The sequence below is a fragment of the Cetorhinus maximus genome, chromosome 13 (assembly GCF_964194155.1).
Source record: "Cetorhinus maximus chromosome 13, sCetMax3.hap1.1, whole genome shotgun sequence".
Taxonomy (NCBI): domain Eukaryota; kingdom Metazoa; phylum Chordata; class Chondrichthyes; order Lamniformes; family Cetorhinidae; genus Cetorhinus; species Cetorhinus maximus.
In genome coordinates this window covers 79,408,285-79,424,362 of record NC_135891.1, presented here as the reverse complement: position 1 = coordinate 79,424,362, position 16,078 = coordinate 79,408,285, and the positions used below count along the sequence as shown (strand labels likewise).

The 16,078-nt window shown below is 42.3% G+C and overlaps 1 pseudogene; it reads right to left on the bottom strand.

Annotated features, from left to right (window-relative positions):
- The window catches only part of LOC144688302 (procathepsin L-like), a 65,043-nt pseudogene extending 50,929 nt beyond the window's left edge, over positions 1 to 14,114 (bottom strand).
- Between the last annotated feature and the right edge of the window lie 1,964 nt (positions 14,115 to 16,078).

The window sequence follows — 16,078 nt, the reverse complement described above, 5'->3', positions numbered from 1 at the left end:
TTAACAACAAAAATGATCAACAGACCTTTTTCAATCTGAGAATATCCTTTTTCAGCTGTGGTAAGTGTTCTGGACACATAGCCTGTTGGCCGCTCTGTGCTGTCATGTATTCTATGAGATAGTACCGCACCCACTCCATAGGGAGACGCATCGAATGTTAGCACCAAGTCTTTTGTCTGGTCATAATGCACTAACAGATTGGATGAGTGTAACAGCTGTTCCACTTTCATGGAAGCTTCTTTTTGGGGTGCCTCCCAAGACCAACATTGGTTCTTTCTTAGCAGTGAATGCAGAGGGGCCAGAACTGCAGATAAATTAGGTAAAAACCACGCATAATAATTTATCATTCCTGAAAATGATTTAAGTTCATAAGTTCAGAGGCGTTCTTGGGTGCAGGTGCCTCTCTTATTGCTTTAACCTTGTCTTCAGCCGGGTGTAACCCATGAGAATCTACCCGGTGGCCCAAACAGATTACACCCTTTGCTTGAAAAGTGCATTTTTCCTTTTTCAGTCGCACTCCTGCTTGTAAAAAGCATTTTAGGGCTTCCTCTAGGTTAGGCCAAATGTTCCTTTTCAGAGAATCCGGTTATCAGCACATTGTCTAAGTAGACTGCAACCTGGGGTAGTCCCTGCAGTGAGCTTTCAGTTGTTCTCTGAAAGATGGCACAGGCTGAGGAAACACCGAAAGGCAAGCATGTATATTGGTACAACCCTTAGTGGGTATTAATTGTGACAAATTCTGGGAGGCGTCATCCAGCCCGAATTGCTGGTATGCGTGACTCATGTCAAGCTTTGTATACGTTGTCCCTCCTGCTAGCTTGGCATATAGGTCTTCGATGTTTGGAATGGGGTAACTGTCTAGTTTGGCTGATCTGTTGACCATTACTTTATAATCCCCACAAATTCAGACGCCTTGGTCTGGTTTAAGCACGGGAACTATGGGTGCTGCCATTCTGAGAACTGAACCTCTTTTTTGACACCTGTAGTAATTATGGTTTTATTTAGTGTGTAATGTACTTTTAAGAATCATACTTGTTAGGGAAGATCACATGATCTGTAGTAACCAAGAGGAGATTAGTGCGGGCTACCTCCACAGTCAGTATAGAGATAGAGTTGGTTTTGAAAGCACACATGTAGTTGTTGCTGAGTATGTTGTAAATAAGCTTAATATTTCCACTTAAGAAGCTTTCACAGTTCAACTCTATCACTAATTGTGCAACTTGGCCACCCTACAACAAACTGGCGACAAGGATAAAGCAGGATTGAACAGAATAAATCAAGTTGAAAAGAAATCGGCACTGTAACTTGCTCAGTGATTGTAAGCAGCAAGCTCCGTTAGAATTGAAGAAGTTATCCCCTTTCAAAATGTCACAATTTGGGAGATCTGATCCTTTTGAACCAGCAGAGACGATTGGTCGCAATACATAGAACACCTCATGTTCTTTTTTCAAGCAAACGCGATTATGGATGAAGAGAAAAGGCGAGTGGTCCCCTTGAGTACTTGTGGGAACAAAACCTACAGTTTGATTCGAAGCTTGATGGCACCCAGTACCCCATATTTGAAGGATTTTGACAAATTGATGGACCTTGTGAAGGATCATTTTCAACCCAAGCCCTCAGTTACAATGCGGAGGTTCAGATTTAGTTCACGAAATAGACCTTGGGTGATACAATTGCATGCTATGTGGCAAATTTGAAGTAGCTAACGGAACATTGTGAGTTTGGTACGACTCTGAACGGCATGCTCAGAGATCATTCAGTGTGTGGTGTGAATGAGGACACTATTCAGAAAAGATTATTGCCCAAAGTGAATCTGAATTTCAAGAAGGCACTAGAGATAGCACTGGCCATGGAAAGCGCAGTAAGAGATTCACAAGCAATACAGGGTGCGCAAAATGGCACCGTCCTCCACGTCAGGCAGGAAACCTCAGCTGAAAGTGACGTGAAAAGGCGAGACTCTGCCGAGATGCGGGAAACTGCCCCTGCTAGTCGAAGAATAAAGAAAAATAACTTAGTAGTGAAATCGAAGAATAATTTTAATAGTCAGTAACTTTACAATCAGTCTTTTAGTGATTGGCATTTTTAACAAATCGAATGTTACTATTGTCACAGAAATTGACATATGGTGAGGCAATGCAAGGAAAGATTCAAGCAGGCTTGTAAACAAAAGAAGAAGCCCAATGAAATCTACAATGTAGAAGAGCCTCAAACAACAAATTCTGACATTTACTCATTGTTTAATCTGAAGATTGGAAAGACAAAACCAATATTTGTCACAGTGAAAGTAAATGGCAAACCTGTTGAAATGGAAGTGGACATGGGACCTTCCACTACTCTAATTGGGGAACATACTTACAGATATTTGAATTATACTCTTTCGAGTTATCAACAGTCACAGATTGCAACTCTTTGAGTACAATCACAGTTCTTGGTTTTCTGGGAGTGGGACATGAACCCACAACCCTCTGATTCAAAGGCAAGGGTGCTATGAACTGAGCCACAGCTGACACCTCGATATTTGAATTATGGTGGACATCAATTAAGCTTGGAGCAAACAGCTGCCAAGCTAAAAACATATACAGGTGAAGACATTCAATTAAAAGGCATAAGCAGATTAACTGTCCATTATAGAAGTTAATTGGCAAAGCTACTCTTGATGGTGGTAGCAGGTGAAGGGTCAAGCTTCCTGGGGAAAAATTGGTTAAAGGAGATTAAGTTAGAATGGTCTGAAATTTTCCAGTTGACAGCAAGTGAGCTACCAGAGCTATTTAGAAAGTACGCCACCATCTTTATGGATGAACTGGGCAAAATCCAGGGCCTGCAGGCCAAGATTTATGTGGATCCAGAAGTAACCCTTCGCTTCATGAAGGCAAGACTGGTCCCATACGCACTGTGAGAAAATGTCGACATTGAACTGAACAGATTAGAGAAACTGCGCTTTATACAACCTGTTCAGTTCTCAGCATGGGCAGCACCCATCGTCCCCATTCTTAAACCCAACCAAAGTGTCCGAATTTGTGGAAACTACAAATTGATAGTTAATAAAGTAGCTAAACTAGACAGGCACCACATTCAAAAAATTGAAGACCTGTATGCCAAGCTGGCAGGAGGGACAACATACACAAAGCTTGACATGAGTCATGCTTATCAACAACTAGAATTGGATAATGCTTCCTGGGAATTTGTCACAATCTAATACCCACAAAGGGTTGTTACCAATATACACAATTATCTTTTGGTGTCTCCTCAGCTTGTACCATCTTTAGAGAGCAATGGAAAGCTTACTGCTGGGACTGCACCAGGTTGTAGTCTATTTAGACGACGGAGTGGTGACAGGATTTACTGAAAAAGAGCATTTGGCAAACTTAGAAAAATTCTTAAAATGTTACTTGCAAGCTGGAGTGCGTCTTAAAGAAGAAAAGTAAACATTCAGTGAGGGAGGTAATTTATTTGGGTCACCGGGTGGATTCACAGGGCCTCCACCCATCTGAGGAGAAAGTGAGAGCCATAAGAGAGGCAGTGGTGTCAAAGAACGCTTCAAATCTCAAATCATTCCCAGGAATGATCAACTATTATGGACAGTTTTTACCCAATTTGTCTACAGTGCTGCCCCCGCTGCATTCTCTACTCAAAAAGAACCAACAGTGGTCTTGTGAGGTGCCCCAGAAAGAAGCTTTCATAAAGGTGAAACAATTCTTGCACTCGCCCAATCTATTAGTGCATTACGACCAGACGAAAGAATTAGTGCTGACATGTGATGCATCTCCCTATGGAGTGGACGACAGCACGGAACGGCCAATAGGTTATGTATCAAGGACACTCACCACAGCGGAAAAGGGATACTCACAGATAGAAAAAGAAGGCTTGTCCATCATCCGTGGCGTCAAGAAATTTCACTTGTATGTGCACGGCCGCCATTTTACAATCGTTGCAGACCACAAACCATTGTTAGGTTTATTTAGCCTCAGCGAGAATGCAATGATGGGCCTTAATTCTGGCAGCAAACAAATACGCTTTCATACATAGGCCTGGCAATCAAATCGCAAACGTTGATGCTCTTAGTCGTTTGCCTTTACAAGAAAGTGATGAGTACGTCCCAGTTCCACAGGAACTTGTTTTACTGTTAAATTTCTTAGATTCCTCACTGGTATGTGCTCAACAGATCAGAGACTGGACAAGTCAGGACCTAGTCCTATCTGAAGAACTAGAGCAGTGCTACAGCGTTGGTCTCAGGAGTCTGTATTCGATTAAATGATACCGTACTTCAACAGAAGACATGAAATAACCAGCCAGGATGGCATCTTATTGTGGTGAGCAAAGGGAAGGGAGCCACTTTTAATTGAATTACACAGTGCCCATTCAGGAATTTCCCAAATGATGACCATAGCATGCAGCTATCTATTGTGTCCAGGGATGGGTGGCGAAATAGAGAGTTTAGTAAAGCACTGTGTGCAATATCAGCAACTGCAAAAGTTGCCAGTGACAGCTCCATTACACCCATGGGAGTGGCCAAGTAGGCTCTGGGTGCAGTTACACATTGACTACGTTGGACCTTTCCTGGGGACAATGCTTCTGCTCATTGTCGATGCCCATTCAAAATGGTTGGACGTATATGAGGTGAAGTCACCAACATCAGGCGCTACAATTGAGAAACTATGTCAGAGTTTTGCCATTCACAGACTACCAGAAGTAGTCATTCCATTAACGGCACAGCATTTACGAGTGTTGAGTTTCAGTGGTTTATCAGCTTCAACAGTATCACTCATGTGAAAACTGCACCGTACCACCCTTCCTCAAACGGACTGGCCGAAAGGACGGTTCAAACATTGGATGAGAAAGCTAATTGGAGATTCCTTGGCAACCAAGCTAACACGTTTTCTTCTTCATTACAGGACTCCCCCTCACACAACAACAGGTATCATACCTGCGGAGTTATTGTTGAAACACCGTCTCAGGGTGAGATTGAGTTAATAATGCAGAATTTAGAGGGGAAGGTGGAAAGGAGTCAGGGAAGCCAGAAAACTAGACACGACTGGCATTGTCGTGAGAGGAAATTTACCTTGGGAGAGTCGGTATACGTAAAATACTTCGGGGAAGGACCAAAGTGGTTACCGGGTGAAATAAGTGCGGTGACTGTACCTCTGAATTACTACGTCCAGGTGGAAGGCCGGATCATCCATAATCATGCGGACCATTTAAGGAAGAGAGAGACAAATTGCCAAGATTTGGTTCCACCAGTGACCATGACCAGGGCTGCGTTTCCTGATGAAGATGCTCAACCCAGGACTGACATGTCTGATGTTCCTGTAAGAGTTGAGGATACAGAACCACAAGTACCCACCGAAGCACCTGATGTTCAGGCAACTCTGGAAAAGGAGGTTCCTGACAGAGAATCTGAAGTTGTGGAGCTGTGACGTTCCACACGTACCAGGGAACCACCTGAAAGACTGAATTTGTAAATTCCTTACCCAGTGTAAATATTAGGTTGTCTCGAAAAATATGTACTTGTAAATATAATATGTATAGCCGAGTTAAGGGGGGGTGGAAAGTACTTATAGGTTTTTACTTAGTGTGTAATGTGCCTTTAAGAATAATGCTTGCTTGGGAAGATTACATGATTTGCAGTAACTGATAGGAGAGTAGCGGGGGTTACTTCCGTAGTCAGTGTAGAGATAGAGTTGGAGTTGAAAGCACATGTGTAGTTGATGCTGAGTATATTGTAAATAAACTTAATGTTTCCACTTAAGAAGTGTCTGCAGTTCAAATCTATTACTAATAGGCAACTTGGCAACCCTACAACAACATCCAACCTCTCTAGCCGGCTCAGCTCAGTGTCAACCTTCTCTCTCAGGATGTATGGCACTGGTCTTGCTTTCATGAAGTGTGGGGTTGCTTCTGGATCCACATAAATCTTGGCCTGCAGGCCTTGGATTTTTCCCAGTTCATCCTTGAAGACGGTGGCATACTTTTTAAAGCAGCTCTGGTAGCCCGCTTGCTCTCAACTGGAAGATTTTGGCCAAGTTTAATTTAATCTCCTTTAACCAATCTCACTCAAGAGACCATCACAGATAGTTGTGCCGATTGGTTTCTATAATGGACATTTGCTCTGCTGATATCTTTCACTTGGATTTCTTCGCCTGTGTATGCTTTCAACTTGGCTGATGTTTGTTCCAAACTTAATTGATGTTCACCATTATTTAAATATCTGAAAGTGAGTTCTCCAATTACAGTAGTAGAAGCTCCCGTGTCTACTTCCATCTTTACTGGTTTACCATTCACTTGTACTGTGAAATACAAATATTGGCTCTGTCTTCCCAACTTTCTTGTTAAACAATGAATAAATATCAGATTTGTTGTTTCAGGCTCTTCTGCACTGTAGATTTCCTTGGGCTTCTTCTGTTGTTTGCAAACCTGTTTAAATCTCTCTTTGCACTGTCTCATTCTATGTCCACTTCTGTGACAAAAGTAACATTCTACTTTTTTAAACTGCCAGTCGCTAAAGGACTGATTGTTTACACATCTATTGAAGTTGTTCTCCGATTTAGCTGCTAAATTATCTCTTCTTATTTTTCGGTTAGCGGGGGCTGTTTCCTGCTTCGCGGTGGAGTTTGGCTTTATCGAGCCACTTTCGGCTGACTGTTCCTGCCTGATTTGGAGGGCAGCGCCATTTTGCGCCCCTTGTATTGCTTGTGAATCTCTTACAGTGCTTTCCATGGGCAGCTCTGTTTCTTAAAATCTAGATTCACTTCAGCCAGCAATCTTCTTTGAATAGTCTCTTCTTTCACACCACACACTAAACGATCTCTGAGCATGTCATTGAGAGTCTCACCAAACTCGCAATGTTCTGTTAGTTGCTTCAAATGCGCCATGTAGCTAGCAATTGTCTCACCCGGGGCTCTCTTTCGCGAATTGAACCAGAACCTTTGCATTGTGACTGAGGGCTTGGGTTGAAAATGTCCCTTCATGAGGTCCACCAATTCCCCAAAATTCTTCGAATATGGGGCACTGGGTGCTGCCAAACTTCGAATCAAACTGTAGGTTTTGCTCCCACAAGTACTCAAGAAGATCACTCGCCTCTTCTCTTCCCCCGTGATTTTGTTTGCTTGAAAAAAGAGCATTAAAAGAAAGAAAGTTCTTGAAAGAAGTCCTATATACTGAGACCAATCATCTGTGGCTGGCTCAAAGGGATCATTTCCACCAAATTGTGGCATTTTGTGTGAGTATGTCTTTTGTTATTTTAAATGGACATATCTACTCACAATTTTTAGGGATGGGCAATAAATGCTGGCCCAGCCAGCAAAGCTCACATCCCATGAATGAATTTTTAAAAATTGCTGGGTGAGGTACAGTACCGATTCCGATTTATCTTGATTTATCCTCATCAGCAGTTTGTTGTAGTGTGGCATTGACGCCTATTTGTAATCGAGTTGATCTGCAGCCAACTTTCTAAGTGGAAACACTAGGTTTATTTACAATACAGCCAGTAGCAACTACATGTGTGCTTTCAACTCCATCTCTATCTCTACACTGACTCTGGAGGTAGCCTGTGCTGCCAACACATTGGTTTACACAGATCATGTGATCTTACATCACAGAGCTATTCTTAAAGGTACAGTCCAACATTTTTCAAAATCATAATAACTACATTTGCGCACCAACTCTGAGTCTTCCCACCAAGCATTAATAACTGTCTGTAGGCCACACCCCAAATTTAAACTGTTTTTTTATTTTAAAATGTAGCTTATATTTGAGTAATTTACCAGCCAGATGGAGCATATGGGAAAACCAGATTGGCTAAAATAATCTCTTCTAGTCTTACTTTTTAGTCCTGTACATCATTACGTTGCCATGGTCATTGTTCTACTGGGTGATGTTGTACATTCGATAAATCAAGCACAGATCATGTCAAATGATGTGTTGATTCTGCTGAGTGACTCATCAACATTCTGGGTCACAGAATGAGCAGTAACATGTATGAACTTAAACACTCTTAGCTCCTCATTCAGATTGCATGATAGCAGGAGGTGTTGAGTGGAGATTCGAGAGATCTTTACAAGAAAAGGGGAGGAATGAGATGGAGAGCTTGTCCCTCCCTGAAAGGTGATATCCTCTCACTCTCCCTCATTCTGGTTATACGGTGACATTGCTGGAAACCTGGGAGCGGATTCTCAGGGAAGAATTGATCCAAAGTAGGATGTCAGCTTCCATTCTATTTGGACTGGGCTCCACTATCTAATACCCTGAATGCTGTAAACACATTGTACCTGGTGAATTTGAAAACATATTTAAAAGAGATTTACCCGTCCAGTATATGGATAAGTTCTTTCAGATTCGATGCCTTTATTTCTAATTACATATCGAAAAGCATTTGCCATCCATCCACCACGACATCCAAAGTTGCCATTTCCCCTGTCACAATCAACCAGGTTCTGTTCACTCAGAGAAACCAGTCTTCGATGTTTCTTAGCCCATTGTCCTTCAATGGCACCAGTAACACTGAAAGCCCAGGAAGAACCACTTTGTCTCTGGTAATTACAAAAATACAATCATGTTAAAAACAATCTGGTATAAAAATAAAATCTTCTTTCCATCTCTTTTCAGATGGAATACAGATTTAACTCATCTTCTACATGGGGTTTCTAGAAATTTCATCGGGTGGGATCTTGTGACGCTCCCGAGAGTGGGAAGCGAGGTGGGCGGGGCTCTTAATGGAGTGGGAAGCAAAGAGCCAGCTTCCCAAAAGCGGAATGAAAGTACAGTATTAAATTGGCGGCAGATGGAGGGTGATCAAGCTTCCAGATGGCAAGCATCAGGGAATCTCTTTTTAATACATTAACGTGTCAAGCACGATCATAAAAACACAACTTCACCAGAATTAAGTTTACCTTTTGAATTAAGTAATCAGCAACAAGAAACATGTGCCTTCAGATTCACGACTTCTTAAAGGTGCTGTGCAGCAAGCGAAGTAGTCTTCGTGGTGGATTTGGAATGAGCAGGAGCTGCTTTTTCTTGCCTGGGGAACTTTGTTGAAGCAGGGGAGGGGAGAGATTGATGAATGAGATCAGGTGGTGGCTGTGAAAGGGGAAAAGGGCATGGCTGCCTGAGGGAGGGCGGTATCAGCCCTACGAAGTCTAGTGGGGGACAGAGGGAGGAAGCTCGATGATGCTGGGAAGGTCAATGTCTAAAGCTGGTAGGTCAAGCATGATTATGGAGACATCTAAGGTTGTATGGGGAAGGTCAAAGTTGAAATCCTGAGAGTCGAATGTAACAGGGGGAAGGTCAAGAATGATAGAAGGATGTCAAAAGTGATCAAGACAGGAGGCAGGGCCTTAAAGACTGTGCTGACCAGATCTTTGCTTGCCTTTTGTTTGCAGTTTTTGTTGAGGAATGTGGCGGCGTACAGAGTAATGTAAAGGTGCTCAGCAATGTAATCCTGCCACTAAAAAAGTGTACATCTATCATTGGCAGTCATGCTTGATGGGAGACAATTTAGAGATAGGAGTCAACACCCAGGAGCTACAATAATATCAAAATGTTTTCTTAAGATCCTAATAATTGTCCTCATAATTCTAATTGGTACAATATGTTGGTTGCAATGATTAATTAAGAGACAGTCACAGAAAAGCCAGATATCGGATATAGCTGCTTTGATTGAAGGAAGATGGGGCAGGAACTAGCTCCTCGAACAAACATAACTGCTGTTTAGATTGGGTGGTATTTAACATATAAACCAGTTACACTGTTGGCTTTTATGCTAGGTACCTGAATAATTAAACAGCACATAAATAGCTTGAAATCGTTGACTATCTAAAGATCATGAAACTTACCCAATAAAGACAAGCACAGGTTGAGTGAGGTAAGCTAGAGAGATTGAAGCTTTCCAGCATCTTTCAGAATGATAAGGGTGATGTTGAGAATGTGTGGAGAGCATGCACACCTTGGGCATGTCAAGTTACAAGGAGGTTGTGTAAATACAGAGCCTGAACAGCCCTGGTAAGGGGTCGCATCTTGTGCAAAATGCATCCAGTTGAGGGAGAGCTTGTCTGTGTAGAGGGGAAGAAGGAATCCTAGTTTTATACATCAATATTGAGAAGCACAGAACACAAAAGAGAGAGAGAGAGAGAAAGAGATGAACAAGCACCTGTTGAGGCAGACACAACCTATGCAGCAGTGACAGCATGCATCAGGAATTGATCAATTATCCCAAGATGTGAGTGTTCACCATTCACAGGATTTAACTTGTTTTACTTGATCAAGGGCACATGGACATACTGGAGTGATGTCACCCAGAGCAGTGTCCTGGCTTCTGGTTTCATCTGAGATGAGCATTCCCCGGTTGTTAGTATTCAAAGATAGAAATAAGGATAAGCATGACACATTCCACAGGAAGAGGTTATTATTCTGTAAAGAGACTGGGTTTTTCTTTCTGTCATTGCAAGCTTGGTGTCCTATTGAAGACGGTGATGAGGAGGAATTTCTTCTCTCCGAGGATCATCAATGTTTGGCATTCTCTTCCCCAGAGGGCAGTGGAGGCTGCTCATTGAATATATTCAAGACTGAGTGAGACAGATTTTTGCTCTACAAGGAAGTCAAGGGTTATGGGGGACAGACAGGAATGTGAAGTGAAGGCCACAATCAGATCAGCCATGAACTTATTGAATGGTGGAGCAGGTCTACTCCTGCTCCTATTTCATATGTTATCATTCATGTTCAAAATGTTATGGGGATTGCAGTCACATTCCTCTGTGTAGTATGCACAAGCATAGAAAGCTGAATATGCAAATGTGCTACTGAACAATGAGCTAAAGGGTGGCTGGAAGTGTAATCCTACAGGAATACATAATGAGATGTGTAAGAAAAGCATTTTACAGGCTTCCTACTGAATATTGTTAACCTATTCTTGAAGGTTGTTTAAATTTTGTCTGAATTGTTGTGTCCAAGATGAATGACAATTAATGAGAAACTGTCTCCCCTCCTTACCAGCATGTTCTGCCTTCTTGTGGATTATGCAGAAGTAAGCATTGCCTGGATAGAGCGAATGATTGATAAAGACTCCAGTTTCAACAGAACTAAAGTGCGATTGTGGGTTTATAAGCTGGGGTGTAAAGGAAGGATATAGGTTAGAGTGTTCTTGAAATGAGACCTGACACGGCATCACAAGGAACTTTGAGAGGGCATCTGGGAAACTCGATGGTGTTGAGTTTCGCCAGTTTGGATCTGAACATCTTCCTTAGTCTGTTATAATTGTACTTGTACCCTTGAATTTTACAATATATTCTAACATTTTAATACAGCTTTTATGCTTTGAATAAAACATATTACATTCTCTTTGTAGAAAAGAATAAATATTAACAAAGACTACTCACCACGACTCCATGTCTGACCATAACCAGTGCAGGTAAAAAAGCTGCAACGAGCACACAGGAGAAGCATTTTCAGGCAAAAAGGATCAAAAAGTGAAGCTGCACCTTCCTTACTGGTTCCTACAAGCCCCTCATAACTTCAACATTTTTCAGAACCTCACACTTAATAATCATGAGAAGGATTTCTTCTTAAGTTTACCTGGTACTTCACTCGAGTAACCACACCTTTACGACGCCAGTCAACAATTAGTTCACTCAGATAATCATCAATTTTTTTGCCTTCAGCAAATATATCTCTTTCAACAAATTCTTGTTCAGTCGAGTTATCATTCATGAGTTCAATGGACTCTTTGGTGGTCTAGAAAGTCAAATACATGGATATTTGTTAATGAAGTGATTGAATTTTAATGGAGAATGTGCAGGAGGCGGGTAGATAACCTCACAGGGCTACATTCTCATCCATTCACTGAGTTTAGCAAAAAGAGAGATCAAAGTATCAAGCAGTGCTGACACTCCATACTCATGTCTAATATTTGACTAAGATAAAGAACTGCAGGAAAATCCATTTCTTCACACTCCAATATAAAGGTGGGTGGAAAGCCTGAAGGTGACACAGTATCTCTCTGGTCTATGGCACAACCAACAAAATGGCAGCCGTTATTATACATGTGCCTCAGTTTGTGTGAAATGATTTGATAATCTTCTGGTAATTAAAATCTTACAGAGCACTTTCACCAGTGAGGAGAGTGGGTAAAAGTCCCCAGGATGGCTGAGTTTATTGGTGCTTAACTGAACCATCCCGATCAGGAGGCTCTCAGATTCCATCACCAGCCTGGTCTTAATTCCCTGATCTCAGCTGAGGCTGCAATTGGTCTAGAATTGGCCTCAGGGCCCTTGGAATTAGAGGAGAAAGTCGGGCAGATTTCCCATTTCTGATCACACTGTAAAGTAGCTGTTACACAAAGACCAGGTTTGGTTTTGATGCTGCCCATGGTTGAATACCCTGTCCGCATGAACTTTGGAGGTCTACACATCAAACCTGAGAAAATAGAGGTTGTTCATGGACCTGTATCCAATGAGCTATTGTATTTTTTGGGGGTGGGGAAGGTGCCATTTTGAACTGGGATTGAACATTTCATATTTAGATTTTAATATTTCACATTCAGAATCCAATTTGTTTCTCATCAATTTTCCAATGATTTGAATGACAAGATATGACATTGGTATCTAAATTGCCCAGTGTTGATCCCAGTGTTGGGTTTTAGCCCATCACTGCGGGGAGGTTAAGGACAGGAAAAGATTATTGCAGCTGGTGTGTTGAGCACTGTCGACACTATCCCATCATTTTGAAATTGTCACTTGGATTAGTGCAGGTGAACCCATGGTCCTGGCTGATTGTCAACAGCAAAAAGAATGAAATGAGATGTAAGATGCAAAGGAGAGTCTATTTGAACAGAAACATACACTGGTAAAGGAGGTTAGAGACTTTGTTATAATGAGCTGCTGTGATATCACTAACCATATCACACCTCATTCAGTAATAGCACCACAATAACTAGAGTCTAAAAGATCCCGGACTACACATCTTGTACACACCAGATCTCCAAACTGGTTCATTCCCACAGTAAATGTGTGTTTGCCCATGAAGTACTCCAGGTTGTGCTGTTCGATGTATCCCATATTTTCCTCCCATACCATTCTGTAGGTCTCTTCTTCCTGAATAAAGACATTACAACAGTCAGGCTTTAGTATAGAATAGATTGAAAAATCCCTGTGCAACAGCTGAAATAACAGTTTGAAGTCGGGGTTCTCTCCTCCCATCCATATCGGAGAAGTTACACTGATTTCCCTTCCCATTCACACACAAAAGTAAATCAGAATGAATCCCTGCTCAGAGATTGACATTGAAAGTACAGTCGGAATAAACAGCTGAACAAGATGAATATCTTTATCCCTGGAAAAAATGTTTTGGAGTGAGCAACAGAAAATTGGATAATAGAAGAACAATATAGCTCACACATTTCACAGATTAGATTTTGTCTCCTCTATTCCATTAATTTTGGAGATGTGTTCTGATTGGTGTGCACGATGACAATGTCAATTTATATAAAAAGAATGGTTCTGAAGCTTCTCAAGGTTAATCTGTGGTTCTGCCGAAGGGTCATGAAGACTCAAAACGTTAACTGATTTCTTCTCCACCGATGCTGCCAGACCTGCTGAGTTTTTCCAGGTAATTTTGTTTTGTTTTGGATTTGCAGCATCCGCAGTAGCTTTTAGCTTTTTGTTTTAATCTATGGTTTCTCTGGTAACTTCAACAGGAATCTAATGAAACCGCAGTAAGTTGAATTACACCAAGTCTCTGATGTTTCACTGTGAGTTCAGTCAGTCCTCTACTGGAGTCAGAGACTGGAAGAACTCCCATAGAATTTCAGGAACAATATGTTTAAAATTTCACTTCACAAATCTATTCCACCCAACAGGGAACTCACCTCTCCCATCTTAACTCTAAGTAAGAATTCTCGATAATTTAGCGAGTGTGTGGAATCCCTTCCCCCTTCAGAATGAGCTGAGTGTTTGGAATAGGTTCTGTACTAGAATAAATTCCCCTTTTACCTCAGTGTAGTGTTTCTCATGTTGTGATTTCCATTTCTTCCAGTCTTCATCCAGTCTTGAATCAAATGTGTTGCCTGAGGCTACAACCAGAGTAGACACCAACACACAGGCCAGAAACAGAGAGAGCTTCATGATGGACAATCTAATGAAGCAAAACCAATGGCATTAGGCACGGAGTGGACAATATTCATAGATTACTGTGAAAATAGCTGTTTGGTAAAGTTATTCTGCAATGAGGGCAATATATACAAATAATATCTTTTTCACTCATCGTTCAATTGCTTTCACCATTGTACAATTTAGCTTCATTGAACAGAAAAAAAATATTTCATGGTCATGGCCTGGAGATTGGAATCTTCCTGCAAATAAGTTTTTTTAATTTTCTTCAAAATTTAAGACAGATTATCAAAAATGATAGGTTATAAAGAAAACCTGTGAACTCAATTTAAGCTTTTATACAGATATGCTGAATGATCCTCACTCAGTGGCAGCATTCCAGCCTCAGAGTCAGTTCAGTTCATAACTCCCGGAGCAGTGCCTTGGTGATGTTACTGGGTTTGCATTTCAGAGTCTTAAACTAATCATCCAGCAAATGTTTGTTCAATCCCAACTGTGATGTTTTTTTCTGCAAATAAATAAAAGCTCCTGTAACCACTGTGCTGCCACCTCTGCTGGATCTGTCCTGCCGGTTGACAGGTCATACCCAGGGATGGTGATTGTGGTATCTGGGATACTGTCTGTATGGTATAATTTGGTGAGTATGATTGTCAAGCTAAAAGCAAAATACTGCAGATGCTGGAAATCTGAAACAAAAACAAACATTACTGGAAAAACTCAGCGGGTCTGACAGCATCTGCAGAGAGAAAGATAGAGTTAACATTTCGAGTCTGTATGGCTCTTCTTCAGAACTAAAGAGAAGTAAAAATGTGGTGAAATATATACTGTTTGAAGGGGGTGGGACAGGTGAAGCTGGATAGAAAACCAGTGATAGGGGGAGGCAAAGGTGAGATTGCAAAAGATGTCATAAACAAAAGGTCGAAGGGGTGTCGATAGTGCTGATACTGGCTAAAGGAGGTGTTAATGGTGTCATTAAGGGCAGAATTTTCACGTTGGTGTGCAGGGCCCCGCATGTCCGCTCGTAAAATGACACATGGTGATTTGGTCAAGCGTCCCAATGTCACCGTGCACCATCACAATATTTCGTTGCGCAGGCGCACAATGATACCCGTTGCGTGCCCGCCATTAAGTAATGGGTTACTTAAGGCCCTTGACTCATCAATTAACACCGATTTTTCAGCACCTGTGCAATCTTTGGGTCGGCGCACGGGCGCAACGGGAAGGCGGTAGGACACATTTGAATAAACCTCATCCACGGGCAGGATAAGAGGGCTCAGTGGGGTCGTGAGTGTGCTATCTCAAGAATTTATTTTTGAAAGTTATTGAAACTTGCCTGTGTGATCTGCAAAACTTCAAAACGCATCCCAGCTGCTTTGTCTGGACACTTAACCTTCAGGTCAGAACTCTGCAGTAAGGAGACTTTTTTGGGCCTGCAGGTTTCAGGAAACATTCCCATAGCTTGGGGATGGGGGCTGAACTCTTCACTGGGGGCACCTCCTCTGAGGCGGAAGGGAGGGCTAGAAGCGGTGGGGGGGAGAGGCCAGGAGTGCACATTTGGCCTCCAGGGGAGCCACCTTTGGGAGGCCAGGCGCAGGCACAAGGGGCGCAGGGCCAAGAGGTTGCCCAAGGTGGAAGGGGCCGCAGAAGATGCAACTATCCTGCTGCCAGGGTTTACAGGCAGTGAAGCAGCTACCTCAATATGTCTGAGGTGCAATGCTGAAGGAGGCTCGGTTTCTCAAGGGACACAGTCAACTATATCTGTCAGATGATTGGGCCTGAGATCTCCGCTAACTGTGTGGGTGGACACCCCATGCCAGTGGCTCTAAAGGTCACAGCTGCCCTCAACTTCTATGCCTCTGGCTCCTTCCAGGGCTCGGGGGTAATCTTTGCGGTGTCTCCCAATCAGCTGTCGACACTTGTGTCAAGCAGGTCACAGATGCTCTGTTCAGACGTGCATTGACCTTCATCCACTTCCGTTGGGACCA